Genomic DNA, 12,223 nt, shown 5'->3' with positions numbered 1-12,223 from the left:
AGTTGTCGGGTCAGTAGAGAGTAGAATTAAGAAATCTTTCCTTATACAGCGTGACACATGAATGCATACAACTACCTACTGTGTAACATTCAGGTCTTCTAGTCGATCGAACAGATTCCTTCTGCACATCATAACACAATTATCCCAAAACGACACGAGACACTGGCGCACGACATTTATAATGATAAGTCTTGAAAAATTTATGTTTGTTTATATCAGTTTCGACTCCTGTTTGTCTATGGTTTCATGAGACAATAACAAAAATTGATAGATATTTGGCAGATTTAAAACATATATGTATTAATACTCTGCCATTTTAAGCTAAGATCATATTTATTGTATCTATTCTTTTCAGTTCAGATGCACGGTACTATGGAACGCCATTTTAACATTTATTCAACAATCACAGATAACTCTAATTCATTTCCAGATATCTCTAATTTATTTCCAGATATCTCTAATTAATATCCATATATCGATAATTTAAACATATTGAGATATCAGAAATTGAATTCGAGATATCAAGAATAAGATTTAGAGATATCCCAAATTGAATTCGAGATATCGGGAATAGAATTCGAGATATCCAAAATAGAATAAGAGATGTCTCTAATTCGAATTCTTGATATCTCTAATTAAATTTTCGATATCTCTAATTCGAACTCTTGATATCTCTAATTCAATTTTTGGATATCTCCAATTCAATTCGAGATATCTTAAATAATGTTACCATTTTTGATATCTTTAATATATTCTTAAAATATACTTAAAATCAATTTGAGATATCTTAAATAAAATTCAAGATATCGAAAATGCAATTTCTGATATATCTAATTGAATTGGAGATATCTGAAATCAATTGCAGATATCTCGAATTAAAATGAAGATATCTCGAACTATTGAAAAAATGTTAACATGGCGTTCCATACGGTACACAGAAGAACGCTCACCAAAGTGAGATCAATGAGCCCAAAATAACAACTCCCTTGTGCGATCATATTTCAGAATGTATCGCCATTTCGAAGGGACTCCCATGCACTGCTACGTTTGACGTAACACAGCCATTATCATGAACGGTTACAACCGCGATGAAGGGGGAGTTGGGTTGAGAGGTGGATCAAATTTTCTGGTTTCTGTTGTCCGTACGTGCTATCTCTTATGTGACGTTTCTTACAAAATGCATTTTTGAAAAAACATATACATTATGAAGATGCTTTTGATGAAATTGTTTATTTCATTCCTTTTTTTCCCTTCTTTTCATCCGCGATAAAGACTATAAGACAATGCTGAGGTAATTAGATGAATCGTCAAGGACAGTATTGAATAGTTGTCGATTTATCAATATCATTTAAGACCATCATATTATTGATACATGGGTTGTAGCAAACTCCCCACAAATGTTATTTTAAGCATTGACCTTTTTTTTTTAGTTCAGATTGCATATGGAGATTTGATTTCATTTACAAATACAAACTATCTTGTGGAAACGTTGAATGATAAGTCCATTTCTTGAAGGAAATTCATACATATATACATACATACATACATACATATATACATACATACATACATACATACATACATACATACATACATACATACACACATACATACATACATACATATATACACACATACACACACGCATACATACATACATGTTTTGGGCTGATCTAGCCCGTATAGCCTTTTTGTGGGCGTTTCTGATTACACTGAAGGCCTTTAATATATAATTGTGTCCAGATCGGCGGGCGGAAGCACGAATTGTTTAATTAATTTAGATTTGTTTCCATGGCAACTGGGCGAAAACACATGCCGACCTAATTCATATCAGCGTCTGTCATTTAATTTTAGTTTAAAATTGAACAAAATTTCACTTTCCACGTATGTTGCTATATATTATGATTAGAAACCAACCAACCTTGTTATTATGTTTCGCTGCTAATATATTTCTGTACTTTTACTTTATATTCCATTAATCTTGTCGGTGTTGTGGTATACGTCATGTCTCTCGGTGGAAAATGTAGCCGTTTCATTCCATTAACTTCCAGGGAAGTCGGTGACAAAAATACATAGAATGTGACAGAGATAGAAATACTATTGCTTTCCTCTTATATGAATTATGCAGACTATAATGCGAATTACACGTAGAAACACCTGTTACTACATGTATAAGAAGCCTAATACGTTGATGCGATGCATCAATAGACCATAGCAACAGCAGCGACGTGACTGGTTTGGAAGCTATGAAATATTCATACGCCGTACTAAAAATTAAAGAGAGAATTGTTAACTGCACATGTACAGGTCGTTTGAATAAACAAATATGACGTTTATCTGTAATAAATAATGTAATAACAATTCAGTTGTTTAGTCTTAAAAGTGGACAATACAGGCAGTTGTTTTGAGTATATACATGTAAGTATAGGCAAGTATAGACATGGTTATAAGCCATCCGGCTTCTTTCACATACATACATGGCTGCGTCCTCCATTGAAGGCCGACATTATTAGTCCTTGTTTGTTAATTTAATTAACATTACATAGTGAGATATCAGCACGTGACATATAGTTTTCTCTTTCCGCATACCTCTAAAAAGTATACAATGGAAATTTGATTTCTAAATATTTTATGTTTTATGTCTAAATATTTTATATGTCTAAATATTTTATGCCTAAATATTTATTACTGATGGTATCAGTTTACTAAATCATATGAACGTCGAAATTGGAAAAACAACTCCTTTAATAAATCTGTTTAACTTTCCAAAAAATATATATACGCATTCATCGTTTGTCATTTTCTTGAAACAAAAGATTTAACAAGCACCGCAGTAGTTTTTAACACAATGTCAGTGCAATGAGGAACGTTATATAGTGACCAGCACCATAAATCCACCATATATCACTATGGCAACAAAGATATTACAACACAGACACTACGTCATCAAGAAACGTATATAGAAAAAACATTAACAAGTAAAAGAAGTAGTGAATGTTAGTATTGAAGAATAAACCATTCATATATACATCAGAACAATGTGCCAATTAGTGCAAAAAACGATTAACCACGTTATACCATATAAAACCACATTGGAACTCAGGGGCGTCCGAGTCACTTTCCTTCTCCCAATTTCTTCTAAAGAGAAAAGAAAAACAGTCTCGAAGAAATTTCAGAGTAACTCCTTTAATACTTTGTGCATTGAAAGTCTTTTCGAGAGACAAAGAAATATCTGGAAAACTATAGCTTCACGGGCTTCGCCTCCTGGACCCGCACACAGGGGCAACTTCCCGGCACCATCAGCAATAAAAGTGTACCCCATCCCCAACTCCCACCATCAAGAGAAACACCCACCTTAAAACTGACATGTTTCTTTAATTCTTGAAAAAGTTGAATAAATGTGAGGATAGAAATACTAGAAATATGAGTACAAATAAATTCTATGCTCTTTTAGCACACGGTTGCGGACCCTGTTGTAGCAATGTAGCACCATTAGTAATAGGCCTAATATATATATAGCCATAACGTTTTACTCCTGTACTTAATTACTTTATTCAACATCGTCTTTGGAATTTCCAGGATAGACGTTGTCTGATTGTGATTTGTGTACAAATAATATAGAATATGACAAAACATATTTAAAAACTTTTTAAACATAGTGTTTCTGAAGGTTGTAGAACTGGGTTTTCATAAATTAAAACAAAACGACTTGAAGTATATACTAGAAACACCAGGGACATGCATGGGACACGTCAACACCATGCCTCCCAGTAACCTTCAAAGCTAAGTGAGCTGCAAATAACACTGAATTGTCAAAGATGGAAATATATAAAACATATACTCCAACCCGATGGAGTGGTGCTACCCCCTCCCCTACCCCTCGTCGGCGCATACATACTGTGGCACACAAGAATTGTCGTGTTTCTATTTGAAAGACTATAACCAGGACTATACATGTTCTCTGCCATCCAATATGCTATAGCAGATACGTTAGCATGAAGACAAATAAAACACTTGAAACTAGAAGTTAGTAAATACTGAGATGCTTATCAAAAACATATATAAAAACATATATAAAAGCATATGAGAGGATAATCCATCGTACTTGTCGACGTTACGCAATCAGACCAGACTAATTTCCAGGTGTCCAAGTTATTCATATTGTGCGTAATCCATTCACGTGCTGATGTCGTCAGAACATGTGTAATGATGGTACAGGCGACCAGAGGTCGTGTAGACGTAGGCCTCTAACATTATAAATGTATTGTACGAGATGTGAAATGTATTAGAAGTAGGTCTCTAGACCTGTAAATTAGTATTAAATTAGTATCCAGAAAGAATGCGTTATCACAACGTTTCACATAAACCACGTATCAAAAGACGTTTACATTTCAAAGGAGTATATAAGTATATCAAACCATGGCGACTGACTGGGAAATTAGATATGAATGCTATTTGAAAGAGCAAAAAAAAAATGAATTCAGTCATGTTCCCATTTCGTCATCCACTCCTATTTATGTGGTGATCCCTGTGTCATTACTTGTTTAGCTGGGATGGCGTTTTTGCTTCTTCTTTTCGTTATGATTAATAAAAACAGATGATAGCTATTTCTTGACCATTTTCCACATCTCAAAACATTCATTCAAGCAATTTACTGTATGAGGTATATATCTATATCACCTCGAATATGCAAGACGTACGCGTGGCGTTCTTTGCGGAGGGAGGTGCGATAGTGAACAGAAGAGCGACAGACTATGTGACGAAATCATCAGACAGCTTATGTATACTTCGATCAATCAGAGTGCAGAGATGTTTTCTTGTATCTTACATCTCAACATGGAAGTAATTAGCTCTTAATTCTTTTGGTTACATCATTATAGCACCGTCCTCTATGATATCAAATCGCCGTTAATATTTGTTGCTTGCACAAGAGTTTTGTCATTTACAGTAGCTTTAATTTTGTCCTTCTTAGGTCTGGAGAGAACGGAGAATTCATTAGTTTGTTCATCGGGTTCCTCATCTTTCTTTGAACGTGTGGCTTTATCTTTTGATTTCTTGGATTTCTTAGCCGGTTGTGTCCAGGCTTTTGTGGTAACCACGTGATTTGTTCTTCTGTTATTATACTCGTTTACTTTTGCTGTTTCCACTGTCCAACACAAATATGGAGGGAAAAAAGAAAATGAAAAACAAAGAAGATGCATTAACTAAGTAGAGCAGACGACAGACATCGACTATTACTTAAACGCCCCATTGAATCTCGTTTGCTTCTATTCCATTAGCATTGAGTAAATTTAGAAAGCCGCATGTCGAGTATATTTTAAGTAAACTCTCCTGCTAATACTGATAATGCAAACCAAATTGTACAGTCTCCATGGTAACAATACTTCAGTTAGAGATACTCGGTGATTTGATAATTGCATTTAATATAATTAAACATTTGTGAAGCTTTTCAAAGTATGCCTATATTTTATGGTTATAGAACTAAATATAACTGTCAAACACAGTTAAGCATGCATGCAGGCGAAGTACACATACATGTTGTGTTTGATATTAGACCTTTGTTCTTTTGCATTTAAAGAGTGTATGTTGGGAGGGATACGGGTACGAGGGGATATGGTTGCGAGGGGATATGAGAGGCTGGGGTTAAAGCAGAGTTGAGAATACGCTATACACGAAGGGTTACACAATCTTTTCGTTATTATCATCATCATCATCATCATCATCATCATCATCATCATCATCATCATCATCATCATCTTCATCATCATCATCATCATCATCATCATCATCATCATCATCATCATCATCATCATCATCATCATCATCATCATCATCATCATCATCATCATCATCATCATCATCATCATCATCATCATCATCATCATCATCATCATCATCATCATCATCATCACCATCATCATCATCACCATCATCACCATCATCATCATCATCATCATCATCATCATCATCATCATCATCATCATCATCATCATCATCATCATCATCATCATCATCATCTTCATCATCATCATCATCATCATCATCATCATCATCATCATCATCATCATCATCATCATCATCATCATCATCATCACCATCATCATCATCATCATCATCATCATCATCATCATCATCATCATCATCATCATCATCATCATCATCATCATCATCATCATCATCATCATCATCATCATCATCATCATCATCATCATCACTATCACCATCATCATCATCATCATCATCATCATCATCATCATCATCATCATCATCAATATCATCATCATCATCATCAATATCATCATCATCATCATCATCATCACCATCATCATCATCATCATCATCATCATCATCATCATCATCATCACCATCATCATCATCATCATCATCATCATCATCATCATCATCATCATCACCATCACCACCATCACCACCATCATCATCATCATCATCATCATCATCACCATCATCATCATTATTATTATTATTGAGATGGAGAATTAAAGAGGATAGGGGTGTTGCGGGCCAGGTCGGTATAACTTACAGCTTTTTTCTTGACCATCTGGCTCTCCTCTTGTGTCCTTTGGTAGAATCACGGTAGAACATGTATCAAATTCACTCTGTTCTCTGTACATAGCCATACCGGCGGATGTATTTCTGCTGGAGCCGCACCCCATCTTATACTTCAATAGAAAATTCTGGTCTAGTAGTAACCTCCAAAATGATTAGCCATCTGATATTACGAGAAAATTGTGCAAAGATAGAAGTGGAAAAAGATGAAATAATATGCGACAGAAATAACTAAATTATGGAGACTGGAATGAATCCTAATTTCCTTGCATAATTATATAAATTTAGGTAGTAATTGTTATCAAGTTTCTTATATTATTTATGAAAACATTTGATAAAAGCGACCAAACAGATGTATATAGACTTTGTATATAGGGATATCTCTCTCTCAGCATTATATAAAACAATCCATGCATGATTGACAGACGATGGGTTGAATTTTGGTTGGGGAGCGGGGGGGGGGGCGGGAAGAGTGCAAAGCCTTCGAGGGGATGTGGACCATGTGACCGGACAACCACAAAAGGACCTCAAATTATCAAAAACAAATTAACTGTGCATTCCGTACCACAATTCCTGGTGATAGGTCTATTCGAGAGTTTTTTTTTTAAATAAACCAATAATGGAACTTTTTTCTGCAGTTTTCGAAGAATAAAAAACAGCACATTTTAAATAACAAATGGGGCCAGTTGCCCAGTTTTTTTCCACTAAAGTGGAGAGGGGTTCACGGGACGCGATTCCCACGTGCCCTCAGGTGTTCCACCGCCGTGAAAAGATGTCAATCTATGAAATGCCTGTTCCCCCCCCCCCCCATTTACTTTATAAAACTCTTAAAATGGAGAGAGAAGATTAATAAACTGGATCTCAATATTGCTACTTTAAACAAGATAACCATCTGTGTTGCCTGTAAATAGAATAATATGGCATATGTTTCGATCATTCATGCCCATATATTGCTATGGAATTGTTGATGAAGACAGACAGAATTGACGTACATAATGCGTTATTGATTTCTCTAATGCGCACGAGGTACTTTTAACAAACAAACGCATCATAATATGTGTACTCTCCCAACAGATAAGAGATCTTTCCGCCGCACGAACAAACAAGGCGAAAAGTGGTAAATGAACGTATGTTGACACGGTTAACGATTTTCAAGTGTCGTCACTCACGGATATATAGAAATTCTCTTTAGTCTGAGATCAGTCGGAGTTCCATCGTCTGCCAATCAGAATAAGCAGTCTATCGTAACGACGGATGCAGTCACGTGTCTTCGTGCGGAAGAGATTAGTTACTTCATGGTTAATTCATTCTTTCACCAGTCGAATCACTCCGCATAGAATCGCCTTATTAAAGGGAGAAGCGTGCCTCCTGATATCTGAGGGGGGGGGGGGGGGAGAGGGAGAGAAAAGGCGGAAAACCAAAATGTTAAATTTTACAGACACGTATTTGCTTCTATATATGTAATTTGCGTTTTTTTAACTTTTGTGTAACTTTTATGACGATGTGTTTCCGTTTCTCGCATGATGAGGGATATGGTGTAACCATTGTTTAAATATAGGCACATGTGCTGTTTGCTTAAAACGATCTACAGCTTGTAACATGCGGAAGTTTTCTTTCAATTTTTTTTGGGGGGGGGGGGTGGGGGGTTACAATCTTCTTCGATAATTTAATTTCAAAGCAATAGAGTGATCAGCGGGTTAAAATCTTCTTATAGGTAGACATAGTGGTAGATAAAGAAAGTGCAACAGTAAAGAGGCAGCATATAAGATAGAAGTTTACGAGATACTGAAACATACACAAATTATTCATCTATCCATTGTACATACATTTCTGCTGCTTGGTACATGAACAAATGTTGAACCATATATACTCTCAATTGGACTCGTGGTTGGGTCTCACACCATCGTATATCACATGATTCATTATACTACAAACACCAAGTTAGATGAAAAAGTGCAGAAGTGAGGAGACATGTAAGCTGGAGCGTGTTGTATACCTAACTATGCTGCAAATAACATATAAATGGTTTATTTTAATATGCTGACTGTACAATACATTGTAAATGACATAGGCCTACTATATATAACACAGCTAAAAATCCCAGTATATGTGCGGAATTCGATCTAGGGCCTCTAGAGTTACCTAGAGTCGATCTAGAGTCATCTGAAGCGTTACCACGCCATGCTATGCTACACTGCATATATTATATATGCATATATTATATATGCATATAAAACCATAGCCTATATTATATATTCATATATTTCTCTTTAGTTATAACTTCGTCAGATATTCAGATTTCCTTATTCGTTCAAATTTTCGTACAGATTAATAGTGACTTCCAATTGTTGTATCGTTGATTCTCTTCGTTGTCGCTTTGTTTTATTTTTCTAATATTCTTATCTATCTATTTTTTTCGCTCACTTGCTTTAAATTTGTTTCGATTGTAAATATTTAATACCACCGTCCAAGCTGCTTGTTACTGCTTATTTGATGCGTGCATATCAAAGTGTATTTTTGTTTTTCTTGCTTTTATAATTCGTTGTTTTCTTTTCAGAATAAATCATAACATATGTAACAGGTGTATACACCAGACCATATATACCCACTTTAATATGTATTTTTGCTCGGGCATAAATAAGAATGCATATTAATGAGTATGCATATTAATGAATAACGCAACCCATAAAACTTCTGCATAATCATTTATGAAAGCATCAAGTAACCGAGTAAAAAGGTTTTGTGGTTAATGGAATACAAAAATGTATTAACCGTTAAGGACTGATTAAACGCGTGTACATTGCCAGTCTGGAAGCATCAAAATGATGACATTTATAGGCAAACGCCTTCGGCCACCTCCCCCCCCCCCCCTTCCCCACCCTGTTAAATGTCTTCCAACACGCCAATGATGACCTTTAAAGGATAAGAAGCCCAAAATGAAGTTTCGAATGAGATAATAACATAAAGTGCAGTCGCAGTTTACACACCCACGCATAATACTATTAAACTACAGGTCCTATGTACTAATACGCATTTTATTTACACGTAAATACGATATCACACAGGGTAGGGAATGAGTGAATGGATTGATGTAGGTTTAGATATGGAAATGTTAAGGTGCCGACAAAATGTTAAGAACTATTCGTAAGCATTGTTGCATTTTTTTTAAAACAAAACGATTATTTGAATCAGTTTTATTATATTAACAGTTTTATAATATATTAACAATAATATATTTAATATACCATGATGGATAAAGGTTGTGGAGTTAACAACACGATAAGTGAAGTTGCGATGTTTTCAGTGTGGTGTGCGAGGCTTTAGCTTTGGTCAACATAATGACAGAACGCTGTGGTTTTATCAACATGGCGGACATGGTGTTAACGATATATGTTGCACATACATAGTGATGCTTCAGACACAATAAACTAACATGAATACGTCTTATCAAACTTCTAGGGAAGTACATGAAAACTTCTTGTTCAAAACGACACAAAATATGTTTGTTCATTCCGTTAAACCGACTTCCACAACGACAGAATTGAATTTCTGTTCACAGTAAACGTGCAAATGTTAGTGTACTTGAAATTGTTCCTTAGTTCATTAGAATAACGAAACTTTAGCATATAATAAAACACGCTGCTGAAAAGTTTGCAACATCCATCCATCCATCCATCCATCCATCCATTTAATATATATATATATATATATATATATATATATATATATATATATATATATATATATATATATATATATATATATATATATATATATATATATATATATATTTATATTATATATATATATATATATTATATATATATATATATATATATATATATATATATATATATATATATATATATATATATATATATATATATATATATAGAGGTGTATAAAATGTTCCAAGTAGAACACGACAGAGTGCTCAATTCCGCGTTATGAAGAAGAGCGTAATGTAAATTTTGAATTTTGCAGCCAAACCTCTACTCAGAGTTTCATGCTTACTAGTAATCGTCAGGAGGTGTACTAAAAAGCTATCTCTCTTTCATCTTAGTCTTGACTTTATTTTGGGGGTGTTTTGGTTGGTGTCTGCAGCTTGCGAGGATTTCAGACCTTTTGTTCAGGAGATTAGGGCTAGAATGATCTATTATTGCTAGTTTCTATATATATATATATATAGATATAGTATTGACATTTCATTTTATTTATATGTATATATAATATCACCATGCATGCAGGACAGTTGCTCCAGGGCTAACAATAGCAACAACTGAAAATATGGGGGTTACATTTGATTTCTCTATAATATCGATATAGTTAGATTAAGTTGTAGGGAAAATGACTAATGTAGGTTATTACGTATACACCGTATAAGCATGCATGGGCCTACATATATATTGTATTGATTTGTCTTTTTGTCAGATTCTTCTAATTCCTATTTTGACAGGTTTTTGTCCAGACGCTGCTGAAACTACACTAATATCTCAGTCTCTGTTGATATAAGAATCCATTTGTTCTTGTTTTGATAATAACACATATATACGTTTTTTTCTCTCTGTCGTCAGTGTGTCGTTAATTCCGTAAAGCCCCGTAACTCAACACGTATAGATTGACAACCTCAGGCTGAAGTCTCATCTTATATAACAAAACAAGGACAATTCAAAATCAAGTTAATATTTCGTTGTACCGATCAGTAATTAGGCGAAGAACAAGAATATCACCATTTAGTGTTATGTAAAAGACGTAAATAAGCGAGAACGATTATTTTGGAATTATTTTGCTTGTGTCGTTCGGTCGCATACGATTCAGCACTTCTGCAGCTATATATAGCATTACAGAATACCGTAAGTATATATATACGTACATGCTATGCTGGATACAGAAACAAAGCAAATTTAGAAGACTGACGTGTGGACGTCTTGTTTACAAATGTTGGATTTCCAACGGTGGAGCCTACGCCCTCACAGATTACAAGTAAATGGTGGGAAGGGGGGGGGGGGGGTATGCAGGCCTCGTACCGTATATCAAAGTATACGCCAATTATGTTACCGGGTCATTTTTTACAATCTTCTTCTTTCATTATGTATGAATACAAATGAGAATACATTATTCTTATCCCATATTTCCCGGGCCCTATCAAGCCACCGGGCCACTTGCCTATGGTCCTCCCCTCTATACCCTATATGTACATATAATGAGTGGTTATCAACGAAAGTGATATACGACTGTGTGAACCTATACATCCCCCTTCAAGGTCAGTATACGACACTTGTTCCATGGAAGAAATAATTCCAAGGAACCAATTCAAGATTATATCATTAGTAGACGATACCGGCTACATTTGAATTAATTTCTCACTTTCATAAACATATCATTATATATCCATATAAATTGTTCATATATAAATCTATTTCATTTTGAAATTGAAATTTATACTCGACGCTCGCGTATTCTGAAATACTACAATAAATGTTCAACTTGAAACGATTCATCTAAATATTATGCATTTTTCTAATAACCATACACGTCAACTGGCGCTCTGTGGAATCTATTTATAGTCTAGGAATCAAAAAATTGGAACTCAGATGTATAAAGTACATTCACGTGTCCAAGAAAGTTTTGTCTTTACGCATATTTGGAGATACAC

This window comes from Apostichopus japonicus, chromosome 10 (assembly GCF_037975245.1).
Source record: "Apostichopus japonicus isolate 1M-3 chromosome 10, ASM3797524v1, whole genome shotgun sequence".
Lineage (NCBI taxonomy): Eukaryota > Metazoa > Echinodermata > Holothuroidea > Aspidochirotida > Stichopodidae > Apostichopus > Apostichopus japonicus.
The sequence above is the reverse complement of the archived record's forward strand: the minus strand, read 5'-3'. Positions refer to the sequence as shown.